This window comes from Bombus pyrosoma, linkage group LG16, assembly GCF_014825855.1.
Source record: "Bombus pyrosoma isolate SC7728 linkage group LG16, ASM1482585v1, whole genome shotgun sequence".
Lineage (NCBI taxonomy): Eukaryota > Metazoa > Arthropoda > Insecta > Hymenoptera > Apidae > Bombus > Bombus pyrosoma.
Genome location: NC_057785.1, coordinates 7,371,963 through 7,388,814, shown reverse-complemented (window position 1 = coordinate 7,388,814; position 16,852 = coordinate 7,371,963). Strand labels below are relative to the sequence as shown.

At 38.4% G+C, this 16,852-nt stretch overlaps 1 protein-coding gene across 7 annotated transcripts in view; it reads right to left on the bottom strand.

The window, feature by feature from the left end:
• The window catches only part of LOC122576786 (myb-like protein X), a 63,112-nt gene that overhangs the window by 37,751 nt on the left and 8,509 nt on the right, over positions 1-16,852 (bottom strand). The window contains exons 1-2 of one of the 7 annotated variants that reach the window (XM_043747554.1): positions 9,856-10,269; positions 9,202-9,737 (exon numbers count right to left, since the gene is read on the bottom strand). The exons of 3 other annotated variants lie outside the window; for them this stretch is intronic. The gene's annotated coding sequence lies outside the window, so the exon portion shown is untranslated. Of the gene's footprint in view, positions 1-9,201; positions 10,270-16,852 lie in introns of those variants that run through there. 3 more of the 7 variants (XM_043747555.1, XM_043747558.1, XM_043747553.1) reach the window with 3 other exon arrangements.

Below are 16,852 nucleotides of genomic sequence, written 5' to 3'. Positions count from 1 at the left end.
GCTTCGTGGTACCGTGCGCTTAATAGAAATACTTTCAGGAATGATCGAATGAGAGGAAGCTTCTTCGTTACCCATCGTATTTCTGTCAATGTCTATTTTGTCAGATTAGATCGACCAGCCAAAGGAATTCGTTGGGAATCGACAACAGAGGAAATGAAATCCTCGTAGCGGAGAATGGAGTTACTGTAGCGTACCGGTGTATACACAGGGTATCTCATTGAAATCGAACGTCTAAATTATTTTCATTGTTATCGACGATAAAATAAGATAACGTAAAACCCTGTTAATAATTTTCAAAATTTTCTTATGAATTAACGTTTCTTATCATAAACTATAAATTTCTTATAAAATGATAGAAAATATATTATTACTATAGACAAAGGATATCGGTGGCCTTAGATCGCTCTTCAAGATAATCTTGTGCGAACAAACTTTTTTCGATAGTTTCAATAGCAGTGAAAGTATCGGAGATACTTAATTTCAGCAAGACACTCTATATAGTAAACGAGAAATGAATTCACCCAGCTATCTTCGAATCGCGAAACATCTATCGAATCTATTAACATCGAATAGAACACAGAAGTCTCCGTAAAAGAGATATCGCGTTAGAAACGAGATTGAACGATTAAACAGAAAATCTGATCGGGTCTCGATCGCTATTGGCGTCTCATTTGCATTACAAATCAGTCTTTCCCGCTGTAATTTTCGTACCTCCTTACTCGTTATAAAGGTTAACAGCTCAATTTTGAGATTAACTGATTCAAGATTAGTACACGAAGCAGTTAAACGTGAGATAATCACAAGTTTGGACCGCGAAAGATTGTTATATTTTCTATAAATAAGTCATGTGACGGAAAATATAGTATATATATATATATATATATTATCGTAGAAAGTTATAATTTATAGTCAGTTCGTAGTAACGATGCCACGGTCATTTTAGAAATCAATTTTCTTGAAAACGAAACCTGCTGTAAGAAAACTTATTCCACATTTTTGAATCGACTTTTTCAAGAGGATTGCATTTCACGAATTAAAATATCGTTACATGTGTTCCCAAGAGAAAGCTGTTTACTCTCAGAGACCATCTGTAGAGAACTAGAACTTTGTTAGAAAAACGTAATACTCGAGCCAGTAAGAAGAACGAAATCGTCAGTCTCCGTTAATCTTCGTTGAAACGCTCCTCGATTAACGTGTTTGGTACGATTCAGTCTCAAGTAGATTCACCGGGGACTTTGACGTTTTCCATTTTCTTTGACGGCTTTATTGAATGGAGCAGGCGTAACGATGGTGAAACTGTGCCTCAGCTGTTGAAAGTCAATCTGAGAGTTGAAACTCGAAAAAAGAAGCTTACGAGTGAATCCAGATGAAAAGCAGAGGTACAAGGCCGGACATTGCATTTTGTAATGCCTGATTCACGCTGCACGCTTCGCTGTCCTCCAAGTAGCTCAAGCCACGTTCACGCTTGCACGGATGATTGATTTAATCTTTGAACGTTTCGTGAAAGATCTTCTCACAGGTTCTAGCGATAAATTAACAATGGTAAATCCGGCGTAGCTACGTTTCCGAGAAAATTGGATGTGAAATATCGCAAGTTAACCAAGTGAACGCATGTCTGGCAAATTTTCAAACTCGGTTTTCTCAAAAACCGATCTCCAGATCTCCATCGAGAAAACATTATACCATATTCTCGACTCATTTTTGTACATGGAATAATATCCAGCCCAAGTATTTCATCTTGCATCCATGAATCTTGCTTCAGTAAGAAACACAAATAAAATTTCACTAAAACTAGGTATGCAAGGTTTCAAAATCGCGAACTATATTACTCATTTGGATCACGTGTATTTATGTAATTATGTAATAATTTATACAATTATATAACGGCAATTAGCCAACCATACGATAAAATTATCGTTCAAAACCCGTTGATTCCGAATATTTATATAAGTGGCGGTAATGAAGTGTAAAGGAAGGAGTTTTTTCTAACTGCGGTTTCGAGAACGAAGAAGAAAAGGGGTAAAATCATGGAATGCACAGTGAGAACCGTTCTTTCCGTAATACGATACATTCGGGAAAGTGCCACAATACATTTTGCCGAGTAAAAACCGACTTACGTAACGCGGTATCGATTATCGTTAGAGAGTTATCGATCGCGAGCGGATAGAACAAGAAAAGCGGGGAAAAAAGGAATGCAGCACTTTTTGTACACTTTCTAAGTGCATTGTGGAAAACTCTCACGATATTTGATAGTGTGAATTCATCGTCTGGCCGAATAATTGCAAACACGAATAGGTACGAGGAAGAAAAGATTCGCGGATATTAGCGATTTTGTGATAGAAGGAATTTTTTTAATATTTTACTATTTGCAGATTAACAATATTTTAGGAATTTGTTATTGAGGAGTGGGAGAATTCGAAGTGAGAACCAAATAATTATAAATCTTAATTCCAATGCAAAATTTCTACAAAAGATTCGTTTAAATCTGAGAAGCAATTAAGTAATATATAATGCAATATTATAATGCAATTATACTATACTATACTATTACTATATACTATTACTATAATGCAATTTTCTGTATTGATTATTTTGTAACAAAATTCTAAATCATCTTTCACACATCGAATGACAAATTCAATCCTTTCAACTTCGATTTTTCCAACTTTCCTGTTCACGTTACACGTTTTTCCGAAGGAGAAGTAACGGTGTCTGACGAGGAAATGTGAAATCGATACGCGTCGATCGTCATCGCCAGGTAATCAATAGTTGCTGGATGGCTTGCTATTCGCGGATAACTTGGCGAGTGACAAAACTTGATATTTTTCACCGTATTATCTAAGACGCGAATTACGAGGAAAGCGGAGCAAGGAGTAAAACCGTCGTTCTCGAATCCGCGCATTTGCATATTACTTCGAGTACGCGCGCCTTATATTTTTTATTTCTTTCGATTACCCAAGAAATCCTGTTTCGAGTCGTGTTTTACGTAATATCCAGCCAGACGAGAAGCTTGAAATATTTGCTATATGCTATTATGTAGATCGCTCGAGATTTTATCAAATAGAATTTATAATTCAAAGACTTTAGAAAATTATAATCTTTATCAATGCGATAAAATAAAATAGTCCTTCGACGTTCTTCATATATAAGAAAGCTCTAGTAATGACACTGCACGAAATCCAGCAATTTTCTACCCTCTAATCGTTTTATCTCCGCAACCAACAAATTATTTTACATTCTGCGTGATCTGCATACATTAACTAAACAAGTTGCTACAAGAGTTAACTGTGGTACGTATCCAACCACGGAACACGTAATTCCAAAAGGGCGGAGGATAAATGGGATTTATCAAATGGTTTCGATTATTTTATGCGTATCAAGCGCACAGCGTGTAATTGCAAAAAGAAAGTAGAATATAAAGTAGATCAGGCTCGAGTAGATAATTATGACCGAAAATGTAGAGAATAAATAGGGTTTATTGATTGATATCGACCATTTTTCTCGTTCACGGTTGGCGGTCTTACGAACGATTACCGACCTTTAGAAAGAATGCAGACATTTGAACAAGTGGTTATCGAAAACGAAAGCTAACTGGTTACCCGGTTGTCCAGCAACTATCGCTTCTGGCGGTTCTGGTCTTCTTGTTGCCGCGCCGCAATGGCAATATCCTACTCGATAGTCCAAGTTTCTCTGTTTCGATTCGGAAACACACAGCGAGCTTTATGTAACTGACTGGCACAGTGAAATGTCAGCCATTTGTTGTCCAATCTTTTCACGCGGTTTTCTAAAATTGTCGCGTGCCACTTTTTCATCGTTAGGATGAAATTAACGACGCTGTTTGTTTAGAGTGAAATTTCTGTCGCTATTATATTGCAAAGACTGTTACTAGTGTTACTGGTATTGATAGCGATTATTAAGCATGAATAATTTTTTTTAATTGACACAAGCAATTTTCTATTGAAAACAGATTGACGTGACCACAGTAACTTTCTTTAAATGGAATATCTTCGCAACTATGGTCGTTTCTTTTTTGTCGTCCTAATTCCTATTATTAGTCGTTTTTCGCAGTAATTAGGGTAGTTAGACTGCGGATTTTTATGCAAATTCGTGTTGCCGAGAGCACAATTTAAAAAGTGCAGGCTCCTGAGAAAAGTGTTTTTCCAAGTACCGTAGAAAGCACCGTACTTTGGATATTTTACCAGTATACCAATTGAGGAAGCATAAATAACGATAAAAATTCTCAAGACTATAATCAACACACGATAATTAAATGTAAATCATTAGTGTCTGGGATCGATAGGATTTTAACACGAGCAATATTCATCTTTACAACGAGACCAGTATAAATTCATGAGAAAGCTCATTAATTGGGCTGAACGATATCCAGAAACGGTTTTCATTAATGAAAATCGTTTCTCCTATGGCGGATCGTTCGATAATTCAACAGACGATTCACGGTTCTAAACCGGTTCTACGAGTGTGGTCCAGCCGGAGAAAGGCGTTCATTCACGGCCCGAACAATAAATTATTGTGTCGAATTGAACCGCATAAATTGAAACGCCGAACAATGGAATTTACGCTATCCCTTCGATTACGTGGTTCATTGTGTTCCGCCAGTCACAAAAGAAACCAAATACACGCGGGTATATGGCGCGAGATACGAAATGGGTAATCACTGATAAATCGAAAGCTATCCCGTTGAGCTAATCGAAAGCATCTGGTGATTAGAAAGATGAATAATATTCAATTTTCGTTTCTTTTTACTTTAATATGCACTTTGACAAATTTCTATACGCCATAGATTGGACTAAAACTCTTCGATGAGAAAATTTTCGTATTATTAGAGAAGAAATTACTTTCCAGTTCAAGAAATTGTAGCTACTATTAAAGCTTTGTTAGAATTCATGAAAATTTGTTAACTCTCTTTTCGTGGCTTATTCTCAGAGGTTTTCTCTTTCAAACACCTTTTGCGACACGCAGAGATTACGTTGAACTTAATTCTTGTTAATAATATCGTTATAGCGTTGTTATAGAATACTAGCAATATTATTACCAAAATTACTGATATCAAATTACTATAATTTTCTACGCGCAGGAACCATTATAGTTCTGGTCTGAACCAGCGTGAGCGAGTCGCAGCAATCACGGGTCATGCTAGTTGTATCACTGCAGAAATTTCACTATCGTCGTTGTATTTACTATATGTAAATATTCCTTGTACGTTCTATATCACCAATAATAATATTATCATAATACAAGATCATCAAAATACAATTATCGAACAATTTTCATATTATTCGCTTTTACTCTTCTTCTTGCATGTATGTATGTACATTTCCATTGATCGACCTTCTATCTAATTAAATTTTTAAATGAAAGCCAATTACCTATTGAGAAAACGAAACGAAACGCATAAAACCAGTTTGGATAAAATACTGCCATAATTCCTTATGACAACGAACCGATCCTTGGATCGTAGGCGAGGCAATAAACTTGCCTGCTGGAAAAATTGCAACAGGATTTTCCTCGTAAAGATCCAGTGATCCACTAGGATGTATGGCATTTAAATAGACGTTTCACGATGTAGGCTAAAAAAATCGAGAATTGTTCGCGGCGATCCGCTATCGCTGATTTCTAATTGGTAGAAAGCACCAGTTGCCGGTGATTCCATTCTTTTTCTTGTTTCGCTGGAGCAGGCGGCGGAAAGAAGGCAAAAGAAAAGAACAAGAGGACGATGATCGGCGAGAAGCCTCGCGAGATCCAGTCACTGATTCGATCCTCGATGACAATGACCTCGACCCTTGGAATTTCGAAACTTTCCAATGTTTCAACGACTAATTTTTGAAAGCCGAAATGGTGAATCAATATGCTATAATTATCATCAAAATAATTAATTATCTGATATAAAAAAAAATTGCAAAATTTCGTCAAGCGTGTTGATAAGTGTGTTTACAATGGCTTTGATATCGAACATTCCGATGAAACATCGATCAGCAGCGTTAGCTCTATTTGTTATTGATTCGCGAGATTTATTACAAGCGATTTGCAATCCAGATCGCGTTTCTCGCGGCGCAAGTAAGAAAGCATTCCTGCTTACGACGTTATCTAACAACGAGAAATCTAGTGGTTCCGTTTCACTTCATGGTAAGGTACCATAAATCAAAGCAGCTCGCGTATTATCTTCGCTATCGAAGGCAACGTCGATGCCCCGTTCTAAATACGCGAATAAATCTACGGGATGTAAACGACTAGCAATGACGATTATAGAAATCGATTGAGCGTTTTCCTTGATTATACATTGCCTAGGAATCGCACACTTCCGAAATAAATCGATTCTAATCACTTGTCCGTGGCTGTCGTTACTTTCGTTCAGGCTTTCCTCTATTTTATTGCAAATTAGGTAAATGAAATTTTAAAAGTCAAAACAGGATCAAAGTGGGATGAAGTTTTGTTCATTGAGTGAAGATTCGATTCAGTCAAGGAACGTCGATACAAGATAATTTAATTTAAGATAACAGGGTAATCAAGAAAATGTCATTGAAATATACTGCTAAACATACCACTAAAATATTATTACAAACATACCTAGATAAAAGAATCTCCTAACGTTCATTCAAATCAAACGAAACCCATCACAGCTACCGAACTTTCATCCTATTCGTTCAACTCTAAGAACCAGAAGAATAAAAGAAGAGAAGTTTCTAATTGCTCTTTCCAAATAAATTCCCCTGAAAGAGCCTACGTCATCGACTTTGATTTGCGCGTGGCGTCTCTCATTTTACGGCTTCAGGAAGGGGAGATGCCCGTTGAATTGTCTTCGCGCGGTCATCAATCAGTGACACCGCGGAGGCACGCTTTCTTAATGCCATGCCGCCGTCGCAGCTCGCTAGACAAAAATAAAGATTCCACACCGCTGGCCGTAGAGGGGATTCCCTTGCGCAACAGGTGGCTAACCTGACAAGCGGACCCTATCCGCGAAAAAATCCCCGTCAGACGGCGCTATCCTGACGCACGCGTCGATAAATTGACACTAGAATTAGCGACGATTAAAGCGATCGTGTATTTGCATCAAAGAGATTAATACGGAAAATTCTTTATTAGAATTATAGAGGAAAGTTCTTTATTAGAATTATTAAAAGTAGTATATGTAAATGACAAGATTAAGAAAAATACATTTCCTCTGTCGCTATTAAAAATGTTTACTTTTGGCCATTGCGTTACAACGCTTGGATCAGCGTCGTCGTTAAACTAATGCGATCTCGATTCTCGCGTAAGCAGAGGCAAAGTCCAGAGACAGTTCCGCGTTAACTTAACGTGTCCTTTTTACCGATCGAAACAGGATTTATGCAAACACGATCTCGCTAGAGATCACTTCTAGAGCAACGTGGTGTGTAACCGATTGCTTGGTACTTCCCTGTGGAAAATCTGCACTAATGTCGGCTTTTGCTAGATTCAAACGTGGTAATTTAGAGATGTGGCGTTAAATTTATAGTGGGTACTACTGGTAATTGGTTTAAGTTCTGATACTTCAGGAAGCATTCATCTGTTCCAGTATATTGGCAATATGGTGTTCTAATGGACGTGTGTCGAGATTTGTGGACTGTTTTGTAACGAAGTCTGCGAGGAAGTGAATCAATGATAAGTAGAAATTCCTTATGGGATCCGCATAGTAATTTAGACATTTTTTTAAGCTACTGTGTGTCGAACATTATCGTAACAAGGAAATGAAGCAACGATAGATAGAAAGGTAATACTGAGTTTTCGTAATCGATTCTGGGACCCGTGTGGTAATTTCAAAATTTTTGTAGGCTATTGTGTGTTTTATGCGAGACTGATCGAAATTGATGAAACGTTTTATGGGAAAGCTTGCGAAAAAAATGAGATAACAATAATTGAAATTCTTCATACTACACATCTATAGCTTATTGTAGGACTCGTGTGGTGATTCAGAAATTTCTATAAATCATTAGGTATTGAATATTATCAGTACGTAGGTGGTGTTTAGATTACTCTTTGGTACAGAGAATTTATGAAGTATTTTATGGGAATGCTTGTGACGAAGCAAAGTAATAATGATTGGAAAGAACGACGTTGGGTGTCTGTGAGTGCTTATGGGACCAATGTGTTAATTTAAGAAACTTAATGGCCCGTTAAATACCGATCACGAAATTTGATAGTGTCGAGATTTATAGATAATTTCATTTAAGATGATCGCGATGAAACACGTAAGGATTATTATACATACTTAGTTCGGTTATTAGCGACGATTAAAAATATTGCCCTACCAAAAAGTGTCGAACGAAGTATCTCAAGAATTTCAAGCATGTTGACGTCAGCAACAAACAATAAATTACATCAACAACGCAATTTGGAAATACCTGGAAGCTATTATGAGCATATTGCAGTCATTTAAAGGTGTAACAATGAAAATTGTACTGATCGATCTAAGTCCATTATTTAAACCAGGATTTCTCCATTATTCCTGCCAGTGTATGGATAACTAATGATTATACTAATTTCGAAGTCTAATGGAATTCTATGTACAAATTACCATAAGTAGGGACGCACATTAATAACTCGCTTGTCTATAAATACTGTTGTATTGTAATGCTCAGGTGTTCGTAATGGTAGCAATCAAGATTAAAATCACGGACACTATTTTCGAAAGCCTTTTGCGTTGAGACCCAGGTATTCTGGACGAAAGAAATGGAAGAAAATCGTTCAGAAAGTTACTCAACCCTGACTAATGTACGAACGAATCCCAGTAATCGGTTACTCATCTAGTAATTAGTCAAGTCTAAGCTCCGTTTTGAGACAATAATAATTAAGTTACAAATTGTAGGTTACAGACCTCTCTTTTATGATTCAAAACACGGAAAATCTATCAAGGTAACGAATTTCTATTATCACGATCGCTAAAATTACCGCTAAATGCATATACATCGTTATGTAAGAGTTTCCTATCACATAGATTCTTCATTGTATGGTCCAAAAGCGATATTTTTACGACTTTAAACCGATATTACGAGTAAAAAAAATAGCAGAGCAAAAAGAAATACTATCATATATTTACAAGGTATTAGTTAGTAGCTTCTTTGAAGTATCGCTACATGTAGCATATCCATTAAAAATTGGTTATTCTATTAATTAAGCTGTTAAAATGAAGGTGAAAATTCTGAATGAAAAGGAAAATCGACGAACCTGAGGTGTCCCGCGCGACTCTCAATCCTTCAGGATCCTCTAGGGTTCTTTCAGCTGTTGTTCTCCCTGGGGATGTTCTCCTCGACAGAACGAGCTATCTGCCCCTGGAAGCACGCAGGATCTCGCGCATGTTACCGCACCGGACTCCCTCACAACGTGCACGAGTCATTCTGTGACACCCACGAGTCCCTCATCCCCGTAATCGATCCTCGAAACACCATCCAAACCTCTGTGATCCGTCCCTGGATATTACCTTCTATCCACCTGAGTATCGTCACGAGTAAACACTTTCTCCCCCTCCCCTTTCTCTCTTTCTCGCTCTCTCTCTCTCTCTCTTTCTCTCTCTCCCTCGCGCGCTCTCTCTCTCTCTCTCTTTCTTTCTCCGCAGACACGAAAATAACCGCGATTGCACAGAACACGTCGACGATTATTTCTTCGAGTCACGAATTCCTACCGCGGCACGTGCCACGATCGGTTTCCAAACACCTGGAGGCCGACTCTGGATCAAGACTCTAGCAGCTAGAGTGTCTTGCGAGCTACGGTCGATTCCATGTATTTTAAAAAAAAGACGATGATTTCGTTAAAAGACGAAGCTTGACGTCTTGGTACCATAGAGCATTAGAGCAATGGTCCATAGAGTGGACCATTTATTACCTATCACTTTTCAAGAATCTTTTTCAGAATTAACGGAGAACGGTAAGAGCACTGGTGAATGGGGTTGGAGGTAGATGAGAATGGGGAAGGTAACGCGGGAAATTCAAGGTTTCGAGTGCACGAGGGAACACACACGGGTGAAGAACACACGTCGAAGATTTGTCAACCTCGCTCGGTGGAAGCGGTCGTCAGACTAAAGTCGTCGTTCCACTGGAAACCGAGTACGTGCATGGCTTTCTTATCCCTCCTGTCAGCTCGAAATCTGTTCCTTCTCTCTCCTGCTCGGCTGGTTTGGTCGAGTTTCTCTATTGCGCTGAGGACAGGCCCGCTCGTTCTCTCCCTCTCTACGCGGCTCTGTCACTCGGTCCAGAGTGGAGGGGAAACCGAGTCCAAGGATACGGTGGACAGCCAGGAAAAATTATTCGGACGCTTTGGAAACGGGGCTTTCGACGTCCATCGAGCTCTCGTCTGTGGGTTAAGAAAATTGGCAACTTTCTTTAGGGTATAGGCATTTTTCAGGTATTTTTTTTTCAGAGCGCAACTTCTCCAACTTTTACGGATCGAAAATGGTCATTTTTCGCCACCCACGCGAAGATTACACAAAGTGTCGAATTGCTGTCGACAGTTGATAAGCGATCGCATAGCGAGTGCGATAAGTATTTGCACAAACATTGTGGCTCAATTTCTAAGTACCTAAAATAAAAATTGATAAAATGAGAAAAAAGATAGGATGACATTATTCGAGGATTGAAAAGGATTGTATTAAGTATTAAGTAGATTTTTGATAAAAATATCAAAGCACATTATTGATTGTCACAAATAATCGTAAATCAGTCCTTTAACTCCTTACGAAATAAATTAGGTGTTATATGTAAATCAAAATAAAATAATTATTTTATCCAGCACGTAAAATTGCATTTATTTAATGATATTTTTAACGATCCTGATTTCATTATGAAAGTACTTTTTCACAATTTTTAGCATCATCGTTCCGTTTGAATAGGGATAGTAGTATAATCTTTGATAGTTGATTATGAACGTAGTTTCCTCGTAGTTTCGAGAAGCGTTACTCAAATTCAACTGCAATAAAAATAATATTTTCCTTCGTGAATATGGAGAAACGTAAAAGGAACTCGTTATTCGATATAAATGCAGCAGAGTGCAATTCTAACACCTCGACTTGCTAGAACATTAACCTTGGAATAAAAAGAATACATTAACTTGAAAGGAACTGTATCTGCGTCCACTGCGATGCAAAGTAATTATCGACCAAGATCGAATTCTCAAAAGGAAGAAAAATTTGCTACGTGTAAAGATAAATGAAAAATTGCAAAGTCAATAATAAACCACGAGAAGAGAATAAAATCGTTTTCCTCGTATTAAAATTCGAATTTTCACTGTAATAAATATTGCCAAAAAATCGTTAACTAATTTGTCACGCGCTAACCACAGCTGCTCGATGCATAACGAGGTGAAAGAAGAGAAAGGCCAGTAAGCAGATTAATGTATCGCCCTGTAACGCGGTGTAACATCCTGTAACTTGCATGTACAATGGCTCATGAAAGTATTCAAATACGTAACCACAGAAAATTTTTCCGAAACTTTCTGCAACTTTGTCGATACTTGCAGCCGCATAGGGTTTAGCCGCCGTACGTCCAATTTCAGGTCTAATTTAACACTGTACAGCGTGAAATGACACGATATAGCTGGTCGTTTTCGTCTCGACACCCGCTATATCATGAATAAAAAATGTAGGGTTTCATTTAAAACAGTCAGTTTGATCTTAAAATCTTCCCCATCGCTTTACCCACGTAAAAATTATTTATACCACATAATGTCTCTTTTTGTTATCATCTAACTTTCAAATGGCCCGCGAGATATTCCAACTTTCTCGTTTAAATGTAACAGCCATATTCAACGTTAGGAAGATTCACGATAAAAGTATGAAATTTCATTATCGCGACGTTAACGTATGATCGGAATATCCGTGTGACTTTTCTACGTGAAATAAATGTTGCCTCATAATTCGGAATAGGGGTAGTTGAAAACAGGCTCCAAGTATTCGTGAAGCGTGATTTTGGCACTGTAATTTCGTACTCGAATCGGTATCTCCTCCTCTGCTTGGAAACTTTCTACACGGAGCTACCTTGAGGGATCGAGAGCAATTGAGATATAGATTAATCAGCTCTGAAATGTATTAACGAAATCGTCAATTATAGTGGGTGGGCGTGGTCCAGACGTCATAGTGATCTTTTTATTCCGTACTTACGAGACAGATGTGGTAATTCGAATTGTTGGGCCTTGAAATTAAAAGTTCTATCGAACTTTGTACCTTTATTGCCTAACGTTACGTTAATTTGAAATTACGCGTTTCTATTGTATAATAACGAAGCTATCGAACTAGCAATCTTCTGATTAACCTGCGCGAAAAGAAATCGGCGACGAAGCAAACGAATTGAAATTGTAAAAAATTGCAATTTTCCAATTAATCCACGTGAAGAGTACTAAATTCTAAAACGATCGACCAAAATTCTACTTGAAAATTTCCAAATGATAAGAAAGCTTCGTTAACATTATTGGATTGTACCGTTCTACAGTCGCGGACGCATACGCAATGCGTATGATTGATTGACCGAAGAACAAAGGTTCTCGGGCGACGAAGAAAAAAATTCGATCGCACGGCATTGAGATAGCGGGTTGGAATTCCTACTTTTCCCCGTGCTGTTGTACGAGAACGACACGAAAATAGAACAGACAGGAAGGCGGAGGAGAGAAAGAGAGTGCCGCAACGAGAGCCCCCAGAATCAGCTGAGAAAAGTGCGAGGGAAAAGTGAGCTGGATGGCCTTCGCGACAATTCACTCGTTACCTCTTGTTTCAATTCGCGCCGTTCGAATTCACCTCCGCCGGCGAAGCTAGCCGGCTTTCCGTCAATTCCGACCGATCGATTCGAAAGCTACCGCCTCCTGACCATTTTTGGACAAAGCTACGTTGCTTAATAAACACGCAATATCTCATAATTAAACTGTGGATATTCATGCAAATTTGTATTTTTACGAACGCAACTATGGAAATGGAACCTAAATAGAAATTTGTCTCGTCGACTAAATATTACACATCTCTGTATATTATATGTATCTCCTGCGTTTTGGCACGTTCAAATTTTCCACAAATGCACAAAGTGGTAAAAGTTGTAACGGGTGTTACAGTTTACATATTTTACATTTGTCCATATCACGCGTATTCTGTGCGTTTTACCACCTCTTATTTTCCAAAATTTAATACATAAGAAATTCGGTGGAGGTATTAACCGCATTTTTCATTTTCCTCGCGAATATTCGTAGCTGCTCTATGCTAGTGTAAATTTATGCCAATTCGGGATCTCTCTCGGAAATAATTCTATACGCGGAATGTCACAGACACGAAATCCAACTTGCTGTAACGTATCTTTAACGAATACGACTGATCGAAGGCCAATGGAAAGAAAAACTGGTCGGTTTTTATTGTTAAATCCTAATCGATGTAAATGTTCGCACGATAATGAAATTTATGAACGCTCGATCAAGGAAGTGAAAGGTTTTATAGGAATGGAAACTGAATTCTTTCGTAATTGGTCAAAGATGCATCTGTGCATCGGACGGATCGGAAAGATCACAAGGTAATAAGAGCGTGGGTAAAGGCGGATCTCGAGCTTGTCTGTTATCGATCCTGGTAGACATCCATCGATCGACCAACGATCTTCAAATTATTCAGGAAACTCTTAATTTCTTATAAGAATTAAACTGATCGGATAAGAATTTTAATTCTAAGGTGCAAAATCAAATTACGATCTTCTACAAATTTCTGAAACTTTAATTTTTCTTAACCGATCTCCTCTGGCATAACGCGATCGAATTAATCGAATCGAAGGAACTCCATTTCGCAATTGCATCCGCAGCTATAAAGAAGGAAACAATTCTCGGGATACGCAAACTAAAAAATGAAAGAGAAAACATGTAACACCTTCGATCACTGGGAAAGAGAAGATAATAACTCATAATTATTCGGGATCTAAAATTGCCCGCCATTATTCTATCAATTGTGTGATTTATTTCAGAAACGTGTTGATATTCTGATATTATTTCATCGGTGTTATCAACTTTCCCGGAGATCTGTCGACACCGTGATCAAGCCCAATTAAGACGACTGTAGCGTAATTAAAATATCGAGTGACGTGGCCGTTCTAATTATTACACAAAGCCGATCTTAACTCGGCTAATGTCTGCAGTGTAAAAAGAATCCGATCCTTGGTGGCTGCAGAAATCGGTGTTCTGGCATACGACGATCGTATTAAAGCTGGCAACTGGCAGAGAAAGGCGGCCACCCACTGCTTACACAACGCTTTGCTCCAGTTATTAGTATGTGACTCTTTGGCGGGTCGGCCTGACGAACCGTGGATCGACAGGATTGTCATCCATCTTAAAGAACGTACGGTGACTCAGGAACACCAAGTTTCTACTTGTAGACTGAGAATAATCCTAACTCTAAATTGATTTATAATCATTAATTACGAATTCCGTATTTAAACGTACTAAGATACGATTCGCATAAATTAAATTTCAAACTAACAATCACAGTAATTAATTATAGGAATATACAATGCCAAATCCATACTTTGTAAAAACTAATCTATCGTAACTAATTTTTGATCGCCCGATTAAACGAATTTCATACTAACAAATAACTCAATTATGTTAAATCACAGACTAATCTCCCACTCGCCAGACACCAATGATCGATTATTGTCGATTCATCGGCTCTAACAAGAGAAAGGCGCGAGTTAACGCAAACCAAATTAAAACGTTTCTAGCTTCAATTAAATCATCAAAAACGTTGTACTATCCGCCCCGCGTGAAATTTCAATGTCATCCGGCCGATTGATTAATGAACGTCGTCGTGGCCGATGAAAGTGTTATCATTTCACAATGCCACGTAACAGAGGCCGCCATTGTCAGGCTGGTTATCTACGTGCTACCAGAACTGACTGCCACAACAATACCAGACAAGCCATGGTCTCTGCATAATATTAACGCCATTCTCTGTCGTAACTTTATTATCGGCTAGCCTGCCTACAAATATCGTTGACCCATAGAAAACCGTTCGCAATTACCACGGACACCCGCAATTTCCGCCCCAACCCTTCGTCCCCTTCGAATAAGAATTAATTCGCCGGGAATAAGCCGTTTTATGGGGGAGATCGGCGTTTTCCAATTTCGCAATTTGCATACAAAGATAGGATTTCTGTCAGGATCTCTTCTCGAGAAATATAATTATGTGTAATGAACGACAGATCTCTTTTATCGATATTTTATAATTTGAATGCTTCTCGTTGTTTGCTTGTGCGCTCTTTCGTTAAATTATTTCTTCGCCAATAACACGCATCAAAAATTTGATCGATAGAACGACGCAGTCATTTGCTTACGCAAATGCGTTTTGCAATTTAGTTGGAGAGGCTAACATTGAATACGTGCGACGAATTAAATCGCGCATAAACGTACGCGCACATATACGCGAATAAATAAAAAATGAAAACAAAAATTTCTTCAATCACGGGGTTCGTTCGAACGAAAGTACGATCGACCGAACGACGAGTTTAAAATGCAATTTACAGACGGCGCACGCGAATCGCCGAGCAGTTAACCTTTGATAATTATCGAACTGAAACGCTTCCGTCGAGAAAAATCCTCTAAATGTCGCTGGCCACTCTCTCCCCCTTTTATCGCAACGTTGCATCAGTGATTACGTGCTGGTCGACCGATTTTTCTCCAATGTGAAGGCAAACTGATTCACAATTAGCCAGATATTCGCGCAGCATTTTCTTCTTTTACATTAGCAAGACAGATACGAATTAGGAAAATGTGAAAGTAAAGACAAAGTGTAATCACGCGTTTTTGTCGCTATGATTGATATTCTAGCACTCCAGTCGATAAGAGAATTTCGTAAATTATTGTAGAGAATAAAGTATGTAGAATTGGGAGAAAGTTTGACATTTTTGCATCGAGAATTTCATGTGAAAGACACGTTGTGTTCACCGATCCATTTTTAAGTTCCAGAAAAATATTCAGCTATCTGGAAATTCTTCGTGGGAGCATTATCCATTTTCTATAAAAATTACATTGAATCTATATATATTCTGCACCAGAAATTTACAAATAATAGATAATTTCTTACTACGTCGACTCTCTCTCTCTCTCTCTCTCTCTCTCTCTCCGTGTTTGTTAAACATTGAAATTTAAAGATACGTTTAAAACGAAAATGATTCGCGTGCAAACGCATCGAGGGATTGATAATTTCAACAAATACGAAATAATCTGCGCTGAAAACGCGATGGCGCACGTGTGGCCTATAGTATCACGGTGTCGAGCAATTTACCGGTCGGCTCCGGAGGAAAAGGCCTTGCAAATGTCCCTTGCTCTTTTCTAATCATATTAGCATATCTAGGTGAACCGTGGCTCCCAAGAGTGATTGTACAGATAGGCGATACCAGAGGCCATTTCCTTTTATCGTTCTCGTAGACAGAGCGACAAATGCCGCGTAACTGCCACGCGGATATGTGACTGTCGTAAGGGGCTCTCCCACTCGTTTCGCGCCACGTATAACTAGCCTCGGTTTCTGCAGATACAGCGGATCTCGTTCCTGTTTTGCAAGTAGTTGTCGAGATCCGCGATCGATCTAACGATCGTCTGACAGATTAATTCCCCTGATTCACAGAAAGAGGATACTTCAAACGACGCAAACGGGTCTGACGACTTCATTTGGCTATTTACTTTCGTGAAATATGGTCAACGTAATTAATGGCGATTTAAAGTAACTATTAATTCCTAGAATTCGTATTAATTCTTCTGTATTCATTCTCGTACAGGATTCATAAGACGAATTTGTGTGGTAGATTCCTTTTTAGTTTTGAATCGAGTTTGGAGAATTAGTATCCAACAAATAAAACATACTTTGCACCATTAT